Source organism: Medicago truncatula, chromosome 8 (assembly GCF_003473485.1).
Source record: "Medicago truncatula cultivar Jemalong A17 chromosome 8, MtrunA17r5.0-ANR, whole genome shotgun sequence".
Lineage (NCBI taxonomy): Eukaryota > Viridiplantae > Streptophyta > Magnoliopsida > Fabales > Fabaceae > Medicago > Medicago truncatula.
This window is the reverse complement of record NC_053049.1, coordinates 21,308,299-21,331,046: the sequence shown is the minus strand read 5'-3', so window position 1 is coordinate 21,331,046 and position 22,748 is coordinate 21,308,299. Positions and strand designations below refer to the sequence as shown.

At 37.6% G+C, this 22,748-nt stretch overlaps 1 long non-coding RNA gene and 1 other non-coding gene across 2 annotated transcripts; one reads left to right on the top strand and one right to left on the bottom strand.

The window, feature by feature from the left end:
- Window positions 1–1,107: 1,107 nt before the first annotated feature.
- On the top strand, window positions 1,108–22,419 carry LOC120577349 (uncharacterized). Its single transcript, XR_005643402.1, has 2 exons — window positions 1,108–1,484; window positions 22,226–22,419. It is a non-coding gene; the product is annotated as an uncharacterized lncRNA (long non-coding RNA).
- On the bottom strand, window positions 5,647–5,753 carry LOC120577804 (small nucleolar RNA R71). The gene has a single exon (XR_005643784.1). It is a non-coding gene; the product is annotated as a small nucleolar RNA R71 (small nucleolar RNA).
- Window positions 22,420–22,748: the final 329 nt, after the last annotated feature.

Genomic DNA, 22,748 nt, shown 5'->3' with positions numbered 1-22,748 from the left:
CGACCTTTCTTTGCCCTAGGGCTCTTTATCGTCCACCAATTACTCGCATTAGGACCGAGATGGACGATGTGGAAACTGAGAGAAGATGCGGCGTTTGTAGGATGCCTGGTCATTCCCGCAAAGATTGCATTAATATTAGACATCAATAGAAATCTAGTCTTTATTTCGTTTGTAGGATGCCTGGTCATTCCCGCAAATAATTGTAGATTTTATGGTATTTTATTTGTTATATAATTTTAATTAGTTTTTTATTATTAAAGTAATTATTACAAGTTGATTTTTTTTTTTGTCTTTATTATACCACTCTACTCCAAGTAGAGGGGTATTTAAAAAAAAAAAAAAAAACAATATATAAAACGCAAGTTTGACTTGCGGGGTAGTAAAAAAATTCAAAAAAAAAATAGGAAAGTACCCCGCAACTCCAAGTAGAGGGGTACAATAAGGACAAAAATTTTGTCACTTTTTAGGGTACCCCGCAACTCCAAGTGGAGTGGTACCAGGACTTCTGAAAAAGTAGGGCATTTGTGCAATTTTTCGAAAAAGTGAGGCATTTTTATATTTTTTAGCATAAACTAGGACAGAAAAAAAAAATTCGCCATGTTCTTCAAAAAAGATGAAGATGATGTTGACAAGAATTGAGAACAAAAATGAACCTCACGCCCCTTCCAATTTTCTATTTTTTTTAGTTACACAATTGTTTTTTTTTCCTGATTTTAATTTTTTTTTAATTTAATTTTTTATTTATTTAATTTAAAAAAGAATTATATGGTTTTTTTAATTTTTTTTAATTAAATAATTACACCACGTAGATGTTGATAAGTCAAAATTGGTCAAAAGGATCAAAGATGCATGAGGGCTAAATCTTAGGGGCCAAAATTGTAGTTTTTGTACATAGGAGGCAAAAATCACAACTTTTTGAAATTAAGGAGGAAAAAGTGCACTTTAGCCTATTATTTATATTCTTTTTTATATATAAAAAATGTATCTCGTGATCTCACTGAAGCTGGACTATAGCCAAACCAAAAAGTTTGAGGAAGAACATTAATTCTCCATCATACAATCATTCATACCCGTAGTTGTACTGCAAACACATAAAAACCTTTAGGGGGTGTTTGTTTGAGGGTAGTAAAAATAATTTCAAGGAATCTAAGGTTGGAATTAAACATTCCTTTGTTTGGTAGGTGGGAACCACACAAATATGTCCAGGAATGCAATTTTCCCAGGAAAGCCATCTACCCACGTTTTCCCCCATTTCTTCCCCACGTTCACCCTTTGTTCCATCCCTTTTATTCCCATGAGATAGCTTGGGAAAGTTTTATTCCCAGGAAATGGAAACCCATGATCTTGAATAAAATACCATATTTTCCCTTGCCATTCCCGCTAAATTTTTCTCTGTTATTCCCGCTAATTTTTTCACCCATGATCTTTGTAGTGTTCATCAACTGCTTGTTGTTTGAGTTTTGGATTTCACTCTTCTCTTCAAGGTACCATCTAATTTCATTTTAATTCTTCCATTACTCAACATAGATTTGGTGATTTATATCATTTCTCTGTTTTTTTGTCTTCTGATGTTGCTTATTGCTTTGTTACTTAATGAATTTGTCATTTCTCTGCTTGCTTATTGCTTTTGATGTCGCATCATTTATCTGTTTGCTTTTTGTTCTTTTTTTGTGAGAATTTTAACCCAACTTTGATACTTAATGAATTAGTCATGTACAGATTCAATTGTTTTAAATTGTAGATTTAATACTCAAATAAATTGCTAGTACGGGAAAATTATGTATCGGAATTTTAAACTGTAGATTTTAAAGTGTATGAACTATGAATTATATATCAGAATTTAACTCCTCTAAAATAAGTGAAAAAAGAAAATAGTTATTATATATGTATGTGGAGTATCAAAGTGCTCATAATCTCAATCATTAAATACATTGTGTACTTGGAACCGTGTAGCCATAGGATACAACAACTGAGCTCCTAGTTGTATTGTTAAAGCTTAGCAACTTGATAGTGAAAATCTGCAAGATGTGGTACATAATCTAAGTCAAGTAGTATGATGTTCAATGTTATATCTCTGTGCACAATTTGGCATTCTTTTGTTTTTTCCATCATGATATTCCCAAGTGTGAAATATTATCTAAGAAAGTGAGATTTGTCAAATTTGGAATCACAATGTATTTGGATGTTTGTGCTCTGTTTAGAATGTTATATATGGTGTAATTCCTATGTCTCTAATATAGTATTATGATCTGCAGCAATTTTTTGTTTTTAATCATGACACATTTGATGGAAATACGTGAAAGGAAGAAAAAAATTATAGCAATGTTTATGATATATATGGAGATGTTGAATTACTTTATGTTGATGACAATTGTGTTATGCTACCTTGAGTTAAGTAAGCGTTCAAAAAAGTGAAAAAGGTCATGGGATTTTTATGAAAGAAGTTTAATTAGAGAAGTCCATTTTCGTAGAATTATTTACATAAGTGATTTGGCTTGCATTGAAAATACAAGGATGGATAGAGCTGCTTTCCATAAACTATGTGATATGTTGCAAGTTATTGGTGGATTGCTTCCTACTCGACACATGTGTGTGGAGGAGTTGGTGGCCATGTTTTTACATATATTGGCACATCATGTTAAGAATAGATTGATTAGAAGCCTATTGGGTTTGTACGTATACTTGTTAAATATCAGAAATATTTCAATAAGAACCGTGTATCCTTCTCTGTTTGGGTCTGTTTTGGTGTCCGATTGGTGTTGTTGGCTGCTGGTCCCGAAGTTATGGCAGGCCACTGTTGGATTTTTCTGCTATGGTTTGTCTGTGCCTCGGCGGCTGGTTTTTCTGCTATGGGTTTGGTGTCCAATTGGTGTTGTTGGCTGCTGGTCCAGCAGTTATGGCAGGCCAATGTTGGTTTTTTCTGCTATGGTTTGTCTGTGCCTCGGTTGGGATTGGCTTTAAGGTCCATTTAGGCGTTTTTTTAGGTGGTTTAGGCGTGTCAGTATGTTGTGTGGCAGCAATTGCGTGCTGTTGCTGCAGCTTCTGTTTTGGCCTCTTCTGTTGTATCGTTGCCTCCCCGTTTAGCACGTCTTGTGTGGGGCTTGTGTTAATATATTATTTTGATTCAAAAAATAAAAATAAGAACCGTGTATTTTTTTATGATTGCTCTGAGGATTTGTATTCAGGCCTGAGTATATGAATATTTGTAGAGTTGTTGCTAATCTCTAGTTTATCCCTATTTTACTTACAAGACTAACCGATGTCAATGTTGTAACACCCCGTTTTCCCAACATAAAAATTTCTTAAACATTTATCAGAGTAAACAGCATAAACAAACGGGATATCACATTTAACATAATCCAAAACAGTTAAATAACAATTTAACCAAATATCTTAAACATTGCAGCGAAATTATATTATAATCCATAAAACGCTTTGGCACACAGGCCTCATCAATATAATCTCAATGAGTTAGTTCAATATCACAAATAGCATATTACTCACGTAATAGAACGAAGCATGCATAACATATAGCCCCATCCCGTTACGTATCAGAGCGACCTAGACGACACTGTGAAGGCAAGGCCACTCACGACGGCAACTGTACACTAAGCACGATCACCTGCAAGTTACCCATACGAAGGACAACATTTTCAAGCAGAAGGGGTGAGATTTCATAACAAAATAATATTAATCAAAGTAATTTGAATCATAATTAACATCATATCAATTCTTAAACAACTTTTTATATTTGATAAACAATTATCACGTAATCACATATTCAATCATCATCAACAACATAACATCTTAGACACGACAATGCGACAATGCTCTTTGATGAGTCATTTATTGACTATTTTTATATGCTTTTTAGTTTAGTTTTATTTAGATTTTATTTTATTATATATTAGTATTATTTCCTTTTTAGGATAGTTTACTACAAATTGCATTTTATTTTATTTCAGGAATAAATATTGGATGGATTGAGTCTTGGAGCAAAAGAAAGGGACTTGGAGCCGATTGGATGCAAAAATATGAAGATTGAGAGACAAAAATATGTCTCCCCACAGTCAGAAGCTTTGCACGGCCTGTGCTAGCCTTGGCACGGCCGTGCCACCCTCCAGAGTGCCTTTTGCTGCTTTTTGCTTAGATTTTAAGCTACTCTATTTTTAGCCCAAATGTAATTGCTTAGATTTTAAGTCAAGTGTATGCTATAAATATAGTAGCCATCCATCACAAATCTTCATCTTTACTTGGAATACAATAAGTGACAATTGCTTTTCTAATTAAAGTTCTTTTCTTTTCCTTTATTTTCTTGTCATTTACCTTTATGCTTTCTCTCTTCTCCCCCATGTCTACGATGAACATGAGTGAGTAGACTTCTCCTTGTCTTGGGATTGTTGGATAAGTCTAAATGACATAATCCTAATCAAACCAAGCTCTAAGCCTTAATCTTATGTAACCCTAATTTCTTATCTAAATTCACCGCTTTAACATGGATCAACCATTATCAAACTGTGGAAACGAAAGTGGAGGGTTTGATAATTGTTTCTCCATTATTCCAAATATCAATTCATAAAACGAAAGTGGAGCTTTGATATTCGAACAAGTGAATTTAGACAAGGATTGCAAAGTCAGCGAAATAGGCTTTGCAATCTTTGAGACATATAGTTTCGATCTTCAAGGGAACTAATAACAATCAAGTCAGTGAAATAGGCTTGGTTGTTAGAGGAACCAAAATCTAATAGTAATCAAGTCAGCGAAATAGGCTTGGTTGCTAGAGGAACATAAGAGAAACTGTCTTGAGAAATTAGGTCTAACATAACATTATAAGCTTATAGTTTTGGTTTGAGAAGGACTTGTTATTTAGATGAAACCAACGATCCCAAGGCTCTTTTTATATTATTAATTTTCAATCGTTTGAAACCCCCAACTTACAATTCTTTTCTCTTCTAATCATTTCCAAAGGTTAATTGAATTAAACTATTCCCTGTCGGAACGATACTCTTTTCATACTACTTCGATAAGACCGTGCAGTTGCGGTTTTATCTCATCAAGTTTTTGGCGCCGCTGCCGGGGAGTAAACTAATTTAATTAACTTTTTCTTTTTGATTAGAACTCCTTTTTCTCTTCCTCTTCTCTTCTATTTCTTTCTTTGTATTACCAATTAACTTCTTGGGTTCTCGATTTCTTATGCGAAGAAGTAAAAGTCTCGGAGAATTTATTCCTAAGATCGAAAGATATTTGCATAAGAAAAAGAGAGAGGCACAAAATAATACTGTTATGGCTGAACGCACTCTCAAAGAGTATGCTACTCCTTCAACGGAAGAGCCACAAGCTATTATCGTGTACCCAACGGTTGAGGGTAATAACTTCGAGATCAAGCCTGCACTACTCAATTTGGTGCAGCAAAATCAGTTTTCTGGATCACCCACTGAGGATCAAAATCTCCATATTTCTTCCTTCCTTAGACTCAGTGGCACCATAAAAGAGAACCAAGAAGCCGTAAGACTTCATCTCTTTCCCTTTTCCTTAAGGGATAGAGCTAGCGCTTGGTTCCATTCCCTAGAAGTCGGTTCCATCACTTCATGGGACGATATGAGGCGAGCATTCCTTGCCCGATTTTTCCCCCCATCTAAAACCGCTAAACTTAGAGATCAAATCACGCGGTTCAATCAAAAAGATGGGGAATCTCTCTATGAAGCGTGGGAGCGTTTCAAGGAAATGCTTAGACTTTGTCCCCACCATGGCTTAGAAAAGTGGCTTATAGTCCACACGTTTTATAATGGCTTGTCATATACCACTAAGATGTCTGTTGATGCAGCTGCAGGTGGAGCTCTAATGAACAAAAATTATACGGAGGCTTATGCCTTGATTGAAGACATGGCTCAGAATCACTACCAATGGACCAACGAGAGAGCCATCACTGCTCCTACTCCCTCTAAGAAAGAGGCAGGTATATACGAAGTCTCTGAATATAACCACCTTGCTGCTAAGGTTGAGGCATTAACCCAAAAATTTGAAAAACTTAATGATAATGCTGTCACACCTTCTTCTGCATCCCCTCCTTGTGAAATCTGTGGTATATCCGGTCATATCGGTGTTGATTGTCAGTTAGGTAGTGCTGCCAATATTGAGCAACTAAATTACGCTCAATATAACCAAGGAACGAGGCCAAATCAAAATTTTTACAAAAATCCTCAAGGTTCCTATGGACAAACAGCACGACCTGGCTATACAAACAACCAGAGAGTGACTCAGAAATCAAGTTTGGAGATTTTGTTGGAGAATTGCATAGCTAATCAAAATAAAAATCTTCAAGAACTAAAAAACCAAACAGGATTTCTGAACGACTCTCTCTCCAAACTCACTACCAAGGTTGATTCTATCGCCACACACACCAAAATGCTTGAGACCCAAATCTCCCAAGTGGCCCAACAAGTGGCCACCTCTTCTCAAACACCAGGAATCTTTCCTGGTCAACCTGAAACAAACCCCAAAGCTCATGTCAATGCTATTTCTCTTGGGGGCAGTAAGTTAGAAGAGACCGTTACTAAAGCCAAAAAAATTAAGGGAGAGAGTGCTAAGTTTTTTGGTAAGAAAGATGAGAAACTGCTTGATAAGAACAAGGCCCTTAACACATTAAGGCTTACTAAGCTCAACTTGGAGGCTCAATTCTCTAAATTCTTAAACATACTTAAAAGGATTTGTATTAAAATTCCCTTTGCTGAAGCTTTGTCTCGTATGCCTCTATACGCCAAGTTTTTAAAAGAAATTTTTTCAAAGAAAAAGGCTATAGATCACAAAGAGACAATAGCTTTAACTAGGGAAAGTAGTGCGATCGTCAAGAAGCAACCCCAAAAGATTAGAGATCCAGGTAGTTTTTCCATCCCTTGTGTGATAGGGAAAGAAACCGTTGACAAAGCCTTGTGCGACTTAGGAGCCAGTGTTAGTTTGTTGCCTCTGTCCCTCTTTAAAAAGATGGGAATAGGAGAGTTGAAACCTACCGAGATGATATTAAAGTTAGCCGATCGTTCTATTATCCCGATAGCTGGATATGTTGAAGACATCCCCGTTAAGATAGAGGGGATATACATCCCAACTGACTTTGTGGTTGTTGACATCGAGAAAGACCATGATTGCCCTATGATCCTAGGAAGACCCTTCCTCGCCACTGCGGGTGCTATAGTTGATGTTAAGAGTGGTAGGATAGTTTTTCAAGTGAGTGATGACATGGTAGGATTTGAGTTCGAAAATGTTAAGGAAGGTCCCGCCCTTTATTATTACAATATGGTCAAACAACATGCTGTGAAAGAACGTTTTTTAGCGTCATCTACACAATACAACAGCTTTGACCCTTTCTAATGGACACTTTCTTTAACGTCAAGCTAATGACTATAAAGAAGCGCTTCGTGGGAGGCAACCCACGCATTTAACTGCTTTTGTTTTGTTTTGTTTTTGTTATTTTAAGTTATTTTGTAGGTAATTGTCCGAATAGGATTCAAGAAAACAGAAAATTTTGAAGCCTCGTCCTCCAGAACCTTGGCACGGCCCGTGCTTGTAACACCCCGTTTTTCCAATATAAAAATTTCTAAACATTTTATCAGAGTATTCAGCATAAACAGGATATCACATACAAAACATAGTCCAAAATTAGTTAAATAATAATTTAACTTTAACAAATATTTCAAACGTTGCAGCGGAATCTAGTTCGTAATCCATAAATCAGTTTGGCACGTAGGCCCCATCAAAATATCTCAAATGAGTTAAATCAACTTCACAAAACATCATAATTGTTCAACGTCATAAAACATAAACATGATAGTCACGTAAGAGAATGAAGCATGCAAATAACCCCATCCCGTTACGTATCAGAGCGTCCTAGATGACACAGTGAAGGCAAGGCCACTCACGACGGCAACTGCACACTAAGCACGATCACCTGCAAGTTACCCATACGAAGGGCAACATTTTCAAGCAGAAGGGGTGAGATTTCATAACAAAATAATGTTAATCAAAGTAATTCGAATCATAATTAACATTAACATCATAATCATTCTTAAATAACTTTGCATATTCAAATGACAAGTATCACGTACTCACATATTCAATCGTCATCAACAACATAGCATCATGGACATGACAATGTGACAATGCTCTTAGACTCCTTATATGCATGTGGTACCAATCGTCATCATAAGTATTAATATACTTTAATCGTGCGGAGGACAAAGCTCCTATAAATCATGCGGAGGACAAAGCTCCTAATAATCGTGGTGAGGACTACGCTCAATGAAATGCTATGCATGGACTCTTATGAACAAATCACCGTAATCAACATATCAACATGCATCCAATAATTTGGAGCTAAACTTCATCAGTTCATCATATAAATACACTATGCACTTAGTTAAATAACAGCAGCAGCATAAACAAGTCACATAACAGGATGGTATCATTATATCAATAGCACATCATTTGTATCATAGTTAAACCTTCATATCTTACATAATTGCACTATACATTAATCATACTCAATTAATATCAACATATCTTAAACAGCTTTACAGACTGCATTAAACGTCATCATTAGGTCTCATTATCATAAGGGGGTTCACTCTTGATCCAAACGTGCGACACAGATCGCACAAACACTCAAGACACTCAAAGCTGGAAGTGCTCGCAAGGCGTGAGTTCTTACTCGCCATGGCGAGTACCAAACAATTCCCAAACTAAAGTTGTTATGGGTCCACTCTTGTCCTACATTCATCCCTAATCACTACTAGGTATGTTCAGGCACTCAAAGGCGCTCAAGGTCCAACTAAAAAGGTCGAAACACAAAATCTAACATGCTCTCTGCCTTAGCTCGCTATGGCGAGTAAGGTTGCTCCCTATGGCGAGCGATACCAAAGGAACTCGCGAGGCGAAGGAAAAAGCTCGCGTGGCGAGCGATGAAGATCATCACTCGCGAGGCGAGGTTCATAGCTCGTCGTGGCGAGCGATGAATGTCGCTACGGCCAGGCTTCATATTTTCACAAAAATCCGACGATTCTCAGGGTTCTAAGCTTAGTATTGATTCCAAAGTTTGTCCTAAACATTATCTAAGGTCCAGGAACACTTTCTACACCAATTTAATCAATTCCTACCGTTTAATCATCAATTTTAGGGATTTGACCTAGTTTTCGTTTTCTCCAATTCAATCCTAATTCTTGCTAACTAATCATCAGAATTACATTCAATTAACAATACAGAGTTATTAGTCTCACCCTTACCTTAAATTGCAGAAAATCGCAGCTCTCCCTCTTGGTTTCTCTTCTCTTGGCTTTTTCTCCCTTTTTCTCCAAAAACGTACGTACAACAATGTTTTTCTAAAACTAGGTCTAACTCTTTTATATCACCTCTTAATTACTTATCTTATCTTACTTTCTCCCCCAAAACTATCTAAAATATCAAAATAGCCCTCAACTAAATATTTTCTATTATTTTCAAATCTTTATTTTATTTAACAATAAAATAAATCCCTTAACCTTATCAAATCTTCCAAAACTCATAACTTATCACAATATCAACCAAACCATCAATATAGTCGTAAATCATTCTAATCATATCAAAATCATGCATATATTATATAAATATAATATAATCGCCTAAACTCAATTAAATAAGCAATTAACAAAAGTGGGCGTTACAACTCTCCCCCACTTAAAAGATTTTCGTCCCCGAAAATTTACCTCAAGCAAACAACTCTGGATAAGACTCCAGCATCTTACTCTCAAGCTCCCACGTCAAGCTTTCACCAGTCGTCCCCGTCCAAACGACTCTCACGAGAGGTATCTCCTTGCCTCTCAACGTCTTCACTTTACGATCATCAATCCTTACCGGGACATACTTCCGAAGTTGCGACACATGGAAAACGTTGTGCAAATTCGAAAGATGAGGTGGTAAACCCACTCGGTAAGCCACCGTTCCAACTCTCTCCAATATCTGATACGGACCAATGAACTTCGGGGTCAACTTCTTTGACTTCAAGGCACGTCCTACACCAGTCATAGGAGTGACTCTCAAAAATACGTGGTCTCCTTCCTGAAACTCAAGATCTTTTCTACGTTTATCGTGATAACTCTTTTGTCGACTCTGCGACGCTTTCATTTTCTCTTGAATCATCTGAACTTTCTCAGTAGTCTGCTGAACAATCTCCGGTCCTAAGACCACTCTTTCACCTGACTCAAACCAGCACAACGGAGTTCTGCATCTCCGACCATATAAAGCCTCGAAAGGTGCCATTCCAATACTAGAATGATAACTATTATTGTATGTGAACTCGATCAACGGAACATGACTATCCCAAGTTCCTCCTTGCTCAAGAACACAAATCCTCAACAAATCCTCTAGCGACTGAATTGTCCTCTCCGACTGACCATCTGTTTGTGGATGATACGCCGAACTCAATCTCAACTTCGAACCCAAAGCCTCTTGCAAACTTTTCCAAAATCTAGAAGTAAATCTTGGATCTCTATCTGATACGATGCTCGAAGGAACACCATGCAACTTCACAATCTCCTTGATATAAATCTCTGCAAACTGGGCAATAGGGAAACTAATATTAATCGGTAGAAAATGAGCCGATTTCGTCAATCTATCAACAATAACCCAAATTGCGTCGTTCCCTCTAGGAGTATTCGGCAAACTCGTCACAAAATCCATTGATATACTATCCCATTTCCATTCTGGCACATCTAAAGGTACCATCATTCCGACAGGTTTCTGATGCTCGACTTTCGACTTCTGACAAACTAGACAGGAATACACAAACTGTGCCACATCTCGTTTCAAACCAGACCACCAGAAAATCTTCTTTAAATCATGATACGTCTTCGTAGCTCCCGGATGAATACTCAAGCTACTCCTGTGACTCTCTTCAAGAATCATCTTCTTAATCTCTTCATTGTCTGGAATACAAATTCTTCCTCGGAATCTCAACACACCTTGATCATCGATTTTAAAATCACTGTCTTCAGTCCGATCTCTAGCAACCAATAAGTCCACAAACTTTAGATCAACTTTCTGTGCTTCCTTGATACTTTTTCAGAAATTCACTATCAATCTTCAGCATACCCAGTTTCACACTCTGAGGTGACCATTCGCAAACCAAACTCATATCTCCGAACTGTTCAAGTAATTCGAACTCTCTGACCATCATAGCGGACATATGCAATGTCTTCCTACTCAAGGCATCTGCAACAACATTAGCTTTACCTGGATGATAATTCAAACCAAAGTCATAATCTTTCAGCAATTCTAGCCATCTACACTGCCTCATATTCAATTCCTTCTGATCGAACAAATACTCCAAACTCTTGTGATCACTAAACACCTCAAATCTCGAACCATACAAGTAATGTCTCCATATCTTCAATACAAAGACTACGGCCGCCAACTCAAGATCATGCGTAGGATAATTCTTCTCATGAACTCTCAACTGTCTTGAAGCATAAGCTACCACTTTACCTTCTTGCATAAGCACACCTCCTAAACCCAACTTGGACGCATCACAATACACCACAAAAGGTTCATCTGACTTCGGTAAAATCAGCACTGGAGCAGTCGTCAGACGCTTCTTCAACTCACCAAAATTGTTCTCACAATGAACGTCCCACACAAAAGTTTTACCTTTACAAGTCAACTGCGTTAGCGGAAGAGCTAACTTGGAAAACCCTTCAATAAACCTTCTATAGTAACCAGCTAAACCCAAGAAGCTTCTAATCTCTGTAACGGACTTAGGAGTCTCCCATTGCGACACCGCTTCAACTTTAGACGGATCCACAGCAATACCATCTCCGGAAATAACATGGCCAAGAAAACTCACTTCTTTCAACCAGAACTCACACTTAGACAATTTGGCATAAAGTTTCTTCTCTTTCAACACTTGCAAGACAATCTTCAGATGCTCAGCATGTTCTTCTTCAGTCTTGGAGTAAATCAAAATATCATCGATGAATACAACTACGAACCGATCCAAAAATGCATGGAAGATGCGATTCATATACTCCATAAACACTCCAGGTGCATTGGTCACACCAAAAGGCATAACTTTATATTCATAGTGACCATAACGCGTTCTGAAAGCCGTCTTCTGCATATCCTCATCTTTTACTTTAATCTGGTGATAACCTGACCTCAAATCGATCTTGCTGAAAACACGTGCACCCACTAGCTGATCCATCAAATCATCAATTCTCGGAAGTGGATACCTATTCTTGATAGTTACCTTGTTCAACTGTCGATAATCAATACACAACCGCATACTACCATCTTTCTTCTTTACTAGCAAAACCGGCGCTCCCCAAGGTGAAACACTTGGTCTAACAAACTTCTTCTCAAGCAAGTCTTCCAACTGTTTCTTCAACTCAGATAACTCGGAAGCAGACATACGATAAGGTGTCATCGAGACCGGCTTCGTTCCAGGAACAAGATTAGTAGAGAACTCAACTTCTCTCTCTGGAGGCACATCAGGAATCTCATCTGGAAAAACTTCAGGAAATTCACACACCACCGGTAACCTGTCAATCACTGCTTGATTCTCAATAGATAAGGAAGCCATCAATGAAAACATCAAGATACCATCGCGTTCCAGTTGCTTCAGCTGCTTAGTAGATAAAAACTCTGCACCACTTTCCTCTTCGACGGAAGAGAAATGTACTGACTTGCTAAAACAATTAATAAGAACGTGGTTGTACTCTAACCAGTTCATACCCAGAATCACATCCATACCACTCAAAGGTAGACAAACTAAATCCATTTCAAAATCACGACCAAACATAGACAAAGGACATTTCAAACATACGAGAGAAGTAGTCACCGAACCCTTAGCCGGAGTTTCGACAACCATCTCTCCATTCATATCAGACAAATCAAGACCCAAAGCAGAAACACAATCGAAAGCAATAAAACAATGCGTAGCACCAGTATCAATAATAGCAACTAAAGGAGTATTATTAATATAGCAAGTACCTCTGATCAAACGATCCTCGTTCTCCGTCTGCGTACCAGTCAAAGCAAAGACCCTACCAGTAGTCGGCGCCCTCTTAGGCTGAGTACACTGTGAACTAATGTGACCCTCTCCATTGCAGTTAAAACACACAATGTCCGTACGCTTGCAATCCGCTACAATATGACCTTTCTTGCCACACCGGACACACTTCTTGATTTCCTCAGGGCAGACATTGCTTTTGTGGCCTTTCGCACCACAATTGAAACACACAATCTCAGTAGCATCCTTCTTCTTAGGCCGCCTATCATCGACCATTCTCTGTTTCCCTTTATCAGCAGGGGCACTGTACGGCTTAGGACGACTCTGCTGTCCCTTGCCCTTCCTCTCGTTCACTATCTTGTAGTGAGCCTTGGTATCCTCTTCATAGATCCTGCAGCTATTGATCAAATCCTGAAAAACTCTAAGTTGTTGGTATCCAATCGCCCTCTTGATGTCGGGCCTCAAACCATTCTCGAACTTGATGCATCTCGAGAACTCAGCATTCTTAGCAGTATAGTGCGGGTAAAACTTCGTCAACTCAACAAACTTGGCAGCATACTCAGTCACAAACATGTTTCCTTGCTTCAACTCAAGGAATTCAATCTCCTTCTTCCCGCGAACATCTTCCGGAAAGTATCTTCTCAGGAACTCTCTCCTGAACACAGCCCAGGTCACAACAGCTCCTTCTTGCCCAAGGGTAGGTAGAAGGCCAACCCACCAGTCATCAGCTTCCTCAGCTAGCTGATTAGTACCAAACCGCACTTTCTGATCTTCAGTGCACTGCATAACACGGAAAATCCTCTCAATCTCTTTAAGCCACGTTTGGGCTCCATCAGGGTCATATCGTCCTTTGAAAGTTGGAGGGTTCTTCTTCATGAAAGTCTCCAACATCCTATTCTCAGCATTCGCACCAGCATTTGCGTTAGGTTGTTGTCCCACAGCTTGGGCAACAGCTTGTAGTGCAGCAGCTAACGCATCATCGTTTCTTCCAGCCATTCCTGATATTCTTCAAAAGTAGCAACAACAACATAAGATAGTAATATAAATATTACTAAGACTCGACACGACTCTTCTAATTGACCGGACGGACCAACCTGCTCTGATACCAATTGTAACACCCCGTTTTCCCAATATAAAAATTTCTAAACATTTTATCAGAGTATTCAGCATAAACGGGATATCACATACAAAACATAGTCCAAAATTAGTTAAATAACAATTTAACTTTAACAAATATTTCAAACGTTGCAGCGGAATCTAGTTCGTAATCCATAAATCAGTTTGGCACGTAGGCCCCATCAAAATATCTCAAATGAGTTAAATCAACTTCACAAAACATCATAATTGTTCAACGTCATAAAACATAAACATGATAGTCACGTAAGAGAATGAAGCATGCAAATAACCCCATCCCGTTACGTATCAGAGCGTCCTAGACGACACAGTGAAGGCAAGGCCACTCACGACGGCAACTGCACACTAAGCACGATCACCTGCAAGTTACCCATACGAAGGACAACATTTTCAAGCAGAAGGGGTGAGATTTCATAACAAAATAATGTTAATCAAAGTAATTCGAATCATAATTAACATTAACATCATAATCATTCTTAAATAACTTTGCATATTCAAATGACAAGTATCACGTATTCACATATTCAATCGTCATCAACAACATAGCATCATGGACATGACAATGTGACAATGCTCTTAGACTCCTTATATGCATGTGGTACCAATCGTCATCATAAGTATTAATATACTTTAATCGTGCGGAGGACAAAGCTCCTATAAATCGTGCGGAGGACAAAGCTCCTAATAATCGTGGTGAGGACTAAGCTCAATGAAATGCTATGCATGGACTCTTATGAACAAATCACCGTAATCAACATATCAACATGCATCCAATAATTTGGAGCTAAACGTCATTAGTTCATCATATAAATACACTATGCACTTAGTTAAATAACAGCAGCAGCATAAACAAGTCACATAACAGGATGGTATCATTATATCAATAGCACATCATTTGTATCATAGTTAAACCTTCATATCTTACATAATTGCACAATACATTAATCATACTCAATTAATATCAACATATCTTAAACAGCTTTACATACTGCATTAAACATCATCATTAGGTCTCATTATCATAAGGGGGTTCACTCTTGATCCAAACGTGCGACACAGATCGCACAAACACTCAAGACACTCAAAGCTGGAAGTGCTCGCGAGGCGTGAGTTCTTACTCGCCATGGCGAGTACCAAACAATTCCCAAACTAAAGTTGTTATGGGTCCACTCTTGTCCTACATTCATCCCTAATCACTACTAGGTATGTTCAGGCACTCAAAGGCGCTCATGGTCCAACTAAAAAGGTCGAAACACAAAATCTAACATGCTCTCTGCCTTAGCTCGCTATGGCGAGTAAGGTTGCTCGCTATGGCGAGCGATACCAAAGGAACTCGCGAGGCGAAGGAAAAAGCTCGCGTGGTGAGCGATGAAGATCATCCCTCGCGAGGCGAGGTTCATAGCTCGCCGTGGCGAGCGATGAATGTCGCTACGGCCAGGCTTCCTATTTTCACAAAAATCCGACGATTCTCAGGGTTCTAAGCTTAGTATTGATTCCAAAGTTTGTCCTAAACATTATCTAAGGTCCAGGAACACTTTCTACACCAATTTAATCAATTCCTACCGTTTAATCATCAATTTTAGGGATTTGACCTAGTTTTCGTTTTCTCCAATTCAATCCTAATTCTTGCTAACTAATCATCAGAATTACATTCAATTAACAATATAGAGTTATTAGTCTCACCCTTACCTTAAATTTCAGAAAATCGCAGCTCTCCCTCTTGGTTTCTCTTCTCTTGGCTTTTTCTCCCTTTTTCTCCAAAAACGTACGTACAACAATGTTTTTCTAAAACTAGGTCTAACTCTTTTATATCACCTCTTAATTACTTATCTTATCTCACTTTCTCCCCCAAAACTATCTAAAATATCAAAATAGCCCTCAACTAAATATTTTATATTATTTTCAAATCTTTATTTTATTTAACAATAAAATAAATCCCTTAACCGTATCAAATCTTCCAAAACTCATAACTTATCACAATATCAACCAAACCATCAATATAGTCGTAAATCATTCTAATCATATCAAAATCATGCATATATTATATAAATATAATATAATCGCCTAAACTCGATTAAATAAGCAATTAACAAAAGTGGGCGTTACAGTGCTCACACTAGCACGGCCGTGCCAGACCTTGACAAACCAAAACAAGCCATTGTTCCAGAAAGTTGGCACGGCCGTGCCCGATCATCAGGTAGGTATAACCACACCTTTTGGCCTTCTTCTTCCTTCACTCTCAACCACAAACATCTCTCCACCTTCAAACTTCTCTCTAAAAACCTCCATAACCATACAACCTCAAACCTTCACACCCCCCTCAAAATCTCACCAATTCCCAAAATTTCTCCACCTAATCAATCACATACACCATTCCAATCATAACCCACCATTCAAAAACAAATTTCATCCATCCAAACAACATCACCTAAATTCGTAACCCTCATTAACCTAACCCAAAAACCAAAAATTCTTCACCACATCACTAAACCAACCTTTTCCACCAAAAAGACAAACCATCACCACCACCACACCAAAAGCAAGGTCAAGGCAATGGCTTCAAAGGGAAGTGGAAAAGAAGTTGCAAGCTCATCAGGGGGACCTCCACCAAAGAAGAAAACACAAGCCAAGAATCATGGCATCACCTTCAGGGACAACAAGCAAAGAGATAGGTACAAAATTCTAATCTCTAAACCTTTACATCCTTGCAGGTACCCTGTTAACCATGACTTGAATAAGCTAGGACTTAAAGACAATGTGTTCAATCTGTTAGAGAGGTTAGGCTGGGTTGATATGTTACAACCTATGAGAGGGTATGAGAATTTCACCTACGAGTTTTTGAGTTCTATTGTTTTTTCGAAAGATAGGTTGAATTTTGATAACCCTAACCATAGAGTTTCTTTCCGGCTTATGAATATTGATTATGAGATGTCTCTTCAACACTTCTGTGATGAGATGGGCTTCGCAAATGCGGGGTTCATCCACGACTCTTGGAATCAAAATTTAAAGCCGGTTGACTATCAACCCGCCGCCTTTTGGGAGCGAATTACAGGTCTTGACCAGTTTAACACATGTGCCAACAAAGCTAGCAACATTCACAACCCCGTACTTAGGTACCTTCAAAGGGTTATGGCTTGTACTATTTGGGGAAGGAGCGAATTAGGGAACACTAGGAGTGATGAACTCTTCATGCTTTGGGCTATGCTGCACAACCACCCCGTTAACACTTGTTTTTACTTGCTTGACTACCTTTCCCATATAGGAAATAGGTCCGATAGTATGGGAGAAATAGTAGTTGGTGGTATCATAACATACATCGCTAGGCATTTAGGTGTGAGTAAAGACCAAGGGATAAACAAGATTGAGGGAAACAATAGGCTGAACATAGAAACCCTTATCTCTATGAATTTCATAAAACCTCGAATCCCATTTGTTTATACACTCAAGCTCAATGTGCCCACTTTGATATTATTGCCTAACCCATCTCGGACTAACACCGAGGTGGAAGAAAATTTTTTGTATGTTAATGATGACACACAGGTGCACATAGAACAGCATAATGAAGAAGCGGAAGGTGCACACTTGCACCAAGAAGAGGAAGGTGCACAATTGCACCATGATGAGGAGCACCATGACCATGATGAAGGTGAAACAAATGAAAATGCAAGATGGGCATGGATGCATACCGAGGTCGAGAGGAAAAGCACCGAGCAACAAAGGCAAGGTGTTGAGTTAATGGGAATAAGGAATGATGTCCAACAGGGCAACCGCATATCCGAAGAAAATAACCAAATGCTTCGGAACATGATGCACCACTTTCACCTCCAAGGTCCTCCATATGGACCTCAATGATAAAAATGTGAGCTTTCCTCTTCCTCTCTTTCCTTCTTTCTCCTCCTCCTTCTTCTTCTTCTTCTTCTTCTTCTTCCTCCTCTCCTTCTCTTTTATTTTTCTATCTTGAATCATTGAGGACAATGCTTCTCCTAAGTGTGGGGGGAGCCTAATAAAGTGTCGTTAGTCGTAGTGTTTCCAAACTCCCTTGAACTTTATTCTTTTGTTTTGTTTTATTGTAAAAGGTATGAATAAGCAGCTTGTTTTTAATGTTTTATTATGACATAAATTTTTTGTTGTCTCTTCAATGGTCATTTCTTGTACATGAAAGTGATTTCTTGTGTTGTAAGTATTCTTGCTATACCCACATCAAGTTTTATTGTGAAAATTCTCCAATGAGAATAGCACCTAGTTGCAATCCTTGAGTAAGTGTATGAATAGGTATTTTAAGGAACACGTTCTAGCTTTAATGGTAACCTGGACCCTTAAAAATCTTCAGAGTAAAAGTAGTATAAGTTTGTGTGGGAATAATTCTAATGTGATGAAATGTGTAAACCGAAATGGGGCAGAAGGATATCACCAGCACGTGGAGGAAAGGATACTCTCTCACTGACTTCCTAAATGTGGTGATGACTTCTCAAACAAATTGTGCTTAAATTAAACCCTCTAAAAAGAGGAACTTCCTAAGTGAAGTAAACAAGTTGTAGCACTACTTAGGGTGATCATAGAAACTTGGAGGAAAGGATACCCCCTCACGGACTTCCAATGTGAAATGATAGCCCCTAGGCATCTACAAGCCCCCAAATGTATAAATTCATCAAATCTATCTTAACTCTCCCACCTCTCTTATATGAAATGAAGAAAAGATTTTTCTCGGTCATTTTAGTGTTAAGGTTAGAACCTGTTCCTCATAATATCTATCTTATACAGGAGCAAGAAAAGGGTTGGACTACACACACACACTCACTTGAGATTTGTTGTTGGGTTGAATAAGTTTACAAGGAATACTTGAAGTTGTGATTAGTGTACATTGAAATGAGACCTCGAGGGAGACATAAGCTTTTATTTAAATTGTCATATATTAATCCTTTTGTTGCTGCCATGTCTATGCCTTTTGCTTGAGGACAAGCAAAGATTCAAGTGTGGGGGAGTTTGATGAGTCATTTATTGACTATTTTTATATGCTTTTTAGTTTAGTTTTATTTAGATTTTATTTTATTATATATTAGTATTATTTCCTTTTTAGGATAGTTTACTACAAATTGCATTTTATTTTATTTCAGGAATGAATATTGGATGGATTGAGTCTTGGAGCAAAAGAAAGGGACTTGGAGCCGATTGGATGCAAAAATATGAAGATTGAGAGACAAAAATATGTCTCCCCACAGTCAGAAGCTTGGCACGGCCCGTGCTAGCCTTGGCACGGCCGTGCCACCCTCCAGAGTGCCTTTTGCTGCTTTTTGCTTAGATTTTAAGCTACTCTATTTTTAGCCCAAATGTAATTGCTTAGATTTTAAGTCAAGTGTATGCTATAAATAGAGTAGCCATCCATCACAAATATTCATCTTTACTTGGAATACAATAAGTGACAATTGCTTTTCTAATTAAAGTTCTTTTCTTTTCCTTTATTTTCTTGTCATTTACCTTTATGCTTTCTCTCTTCTCCCCCATGTCTACGATGAACATGAGTGAGTAGACTTCTCCTTGTCTTGGGATTGTTGGATAAGTCTAAATGACATAATCCTAATCAAACCAAGCTCTAAGCCTTAATCTTATGTAACCCTAATTTCTTATCTAAATTCACCGCTTTAACATGGATCAACCATTATCAAACTGTGGAAACGAAAGTGGAGGGTTTGATAATTGTTTATCCATTATTCCAAATATCAATTCATAAAACGAAAGTGGAGCTTTGATATTTGAACAAGTGAATTTAGACAAGGATTGCAAAGTCAGCGAAATAGGCTTTGCAATCTTTGAGACATATAGTTTCGATCTTCAAGGGAACTAATAACAATCAAATCAGCGAAATAGGCTTGGTTGTTACAGGAACCAAAATATAATAGTAATCAAGTCAGCGAAATAGGCTTGGTTGCTAGAGGAACATAAAAGAAACTGTCTTGAGAAATTAGGTCTAACATAACATTATAAGCTTATAGTTTTGGTTTGAGAAGGACTTGTTATTTAGATGAAACCAACGATCCCAAGGCTCTTTTTATATTATTAATTTTCAATCGTTTGAAACCCCCAACTTACAATTCTTTTCTCTTCTAATCATTTCCAAAGGTTAATTGAATTAAACTACTCCTGTCGGAACGATACTCTTTTCATACTACTTCGGTAAGACCGTGCACATGCGGTTTTATCTCATCACTCTTCGACTCCTTATATGCATGTGGTACCAATCGTCATCATAAGTATTAATATACTTTAATCGTGCGGAGGACAAAGCTCCTAATAATCGTGCGGAGGACAAAGCTCCTATCATGGTGAGGACTAAGCTCAATGAATGCTAATGCATGGACTCTATCAACAAAACATCGTAATCATCATATCAATATGCATCCAATAATTTGGAGCTAAACGTCATCTTATTCATCATATATAGACATTATGCACTTAGTTAAATAACAGCAGCAGCATAGTCAAGTCACAATAACGGATGATATCAATATATCAATTGCAATTCATTAGCATCATAATTATTCATTCATATCTTACATAATGCATAATACATTAACTCATACTCAATTAATAGCAACATATCTTAAACGGCCTTACAGATTGCATTAAACGTCATCATTAGGTTTCATTACCAATTAGGGGTTCACTCTTGATCAAAAGTGCGATACAGATCGCACAAACACTCAAAGCACTCCAATCTGGAAGTGCTCGCGAGGCGAGAGTATCTACTCGCCATGGCGAGTACAAGCCAACTTCCCAACTAATGTTGTTCTAGGTTCAATCTTGTCCTACATTAATTCCTAATCATTACTAGGTATGTTCAGGCACTCAAAGGCACTCAAGGTCCAACTAAAAAGTCGAAATTGCAAAATCTTACATGCTCTCTGCCCTAGCTCGCTATGGCGAGTAAGGTTGCTCGCTGTGGCGAGCTGCATTGTGCAACTCGCGAGGCGAGGGAAAAGGGTTCGCGAGGCGAACGATGAATGTTCATCACTCGCGAGGCGAGACTCATAGCTCGTCGTGGCGAGCGATGAATGTCGCTACGGCCATACCTGCTATTTTCACAAAAACTCAGCGATTCACATGGTTCTAAGCCTAATTTTGATTCCAAAGTTCGTCCTAAACATTATCTATGGTCTAGGAGCACTTTCTACATCAATTTAACCAATTCCTACCGTTTGATCATCAATTATAGGGATTTGACCTAGTTTTCGTTTTCTCGAATTCAATCCTAAAGCTTGCTAACTAATCATCAGAATTACAATCAATTAACATTACTGAGTTATTAGTCTCACCCTTACCTGGTTATGAAGAAATCACAGCTCTCTCTTTGATCCCCTCCCTTCTAAGCTTTTCTCCCTTTTCCAAAAGTTTTCACGTACAATAGTTTTTCTAACAATTAGGTCTTCCCTATTTATATCTCTTCCTAATTACTTATCTTATCTCACTTTCTCCCCCAAAACTATCTAAAATATCAAAACAGCCCTCAACTAAATATTTTTCATATTTCTATTTTCTTATCAAATCTTATTTTATTTAACAATAAAATAAGTCTCATATCCTTATCAAAACCTTCAACTCATAATTTATCACATTATCAATCAAATCATCTAAATCAACTTAAATCATGCATATATTATATAAATATAATATAATCGCCTAAACTCAATTAATTAAACAATTAAACGAAAGTGGACGTTACAAATGTCGTCACACCAAGCATGAATTTTAAGTTGCTTATTTGGCCTCTATTTTACTCTTTATATGATTCAAAGAAAAAGAAGAAAAAAAGTTTCAGGCCTCTATTCTTTAGAATTTCAATGTACACAATTCAAAGAAGAAGAAAAACAAAGTTTCTAGCCTCTATATTTGAGATCATGTTAATATCACTATAAACAGAGTGTGTTTTTGTTACTTGTAATAATTTATGCTTGTCTTAATTTCTTTTATCCTTTTCATTTCCAATTGCTAACCTATATTTTGATAACCAAAACTTGAAATTGATTTATACTTTTTTTTTTACCAAACTTTTATTTTTGATTCTAGGAACAAGATTTCCAGCTTTTGGATCCGAGCTTTTCTCAAGCTTCTGATTTTTTCTACTGATTATTTACCGAGCATATTCATACTTTTATGATTTTTTAGGTTTTTGTGACTGCTATTGCTTTTCATTTAGTTTTTGTGGCTGCTACTGCTTTTCATTTAGATTTATGGTTTATACAACGGGGGCATTTGCGTAATTATAATGTTCATTCCCAGGATTCTACATCGGAAACCAAACCTATTTTACTTGTTCCGTGGAATTATTTTAAAAAAAGTTCCCAGGAATTAAACAATTAACCAAACACTTTTTTCTATATTTTTCTGGGAATAAAATTTTAACCTTCACATTCCTGGGAAAGTTGATACCTGGGAATAGATTTTGTAACCCTCAAACAAACGCCCCCGTAGTTTTTTATGTTTATTTAATTTTTATAAAAACTTTCCATTATAATCTTTGGATCTACTTCAAAAATAGTAGTGAAGCTAAGAATACCAAAACTCAATGAAACTTATGAGGTGAGTTATG